Genomic DNA, 922 nt, shown 5'->3' with positions numbered 1-922 from the left:
AGGCGCGCGTTCGCACGGCGGGCTCCGTCCCGCCCGCGTACGGCGGAGGTGGTCCCCCGCGGCCACCGCCGGTCCGGCGCGGGCGGGCTGCGTTCCGACGGGCGCCGCGGCCTCGGCGAGCCAACCCGCCGCCTGGCGGCGGGGCGGGGGGAAGGGAGGACCGCGGGGGTACTCTGCTCGAGCGCCCTCGTCCCACCCGACCCCCCCGAACCGGCATCTTCACCCCCTTGTCATGATCTTGGCTTTTGAGGCGAAGCCGGCCGCCCTCTGCTGCCCGGGAGGGAGGGCGCGCCGTCCCCCAACTCACTTGTGTGGCAAGCCCACCAAAAACCCCTCTGACAACTCTTAGCGGTGGATCACTCGGCTCGTGCGTCGATGAAGAACGCAGCTAGCTGCGAGAACTAATGTGAATTGCAGGACACATTGATCATCGACACTTCGAACGCACCTTGCGGCCCCGGGTCCCTCCCGGGGCCACGCCTGTCTGAGCGTCGCTTGGCAATCAATCGGGAGTACGGACGAGGCCGGCCCAACCCCCCGCCCTCCGGGCGGGGGGCGGCCGCTCGGCCTACGCTCCCGCGGCTGGGGTGTCGCAGGCCCTCCGCGGGCCTTCGTCCCCTTAAGTGCAGACCGTAGAGCAAGCTGGCTGGAAAGAGGAAGAAAAGCCACGGGTTTCGAGGCCCCCGGCGTCCGAAGCGGCGGCGCGGCGCGCGGCGTGCGGCTCCGGCCGCCTCCGTCCCGCCCGCGACCCTGTTACGGTTCCCCCCGGTGCCCCTTCATCCGGTTTCGCTGGGCGTACCTCCGAGGTTTCCGGGGTTTGGCGGCGCGGTGCCGTCCCCTCCCGCCTCCCTCGCTGCGTTCCCGCCTCCTCGCCGTCTATCGAGCTCCCGCTCCTCTCCGTACCCTCTCCCCTTCCCCGGGG

General features: G+C 71.6%; 1 non-coding gene across 1 annotated transcript; it reads left to right on the top strand.

Annotated features, from left to right (window-relative positions):
• Nucleotides 1–340: 340 nt before the first annotated feature.
• LOC129174508 (5.8S ribosomal RNA) lies at nucleotides 341–494 on the top strand. Its single transcript, XR_008567509.1, has one exon. It is a non-coding gene; the product is annotated as a 5.8S ribosomal RNA (ribosomal RNA).
• The last annotated feature ends 428 nt before the right edge of the window (nucleotides 495–922 follow it).

Source organism: Dunckerocampus dactyliophorus, unplaced genomic scaffold, assembly GCF_027744805.1.
Source record: "Dunckerocampus dactyliophorus isolate RoL2022-P2 unplaced genomic scaffold, RoL_Ddac_1.1 HiC_scaffold_114, whole genome shotgun sequence".
Taxonomy (NCBI): domain Eukaryota; kingdom Metazoa; phylum Chordata; class Actinopteri; order Syngnathiformes; family Syngnathidae; genus Dunckerocampus; species Dunckerocampus dactyliophorus.
This window is presented reverse-complemented; position numbering and strand designations above follow the sequence as displayed.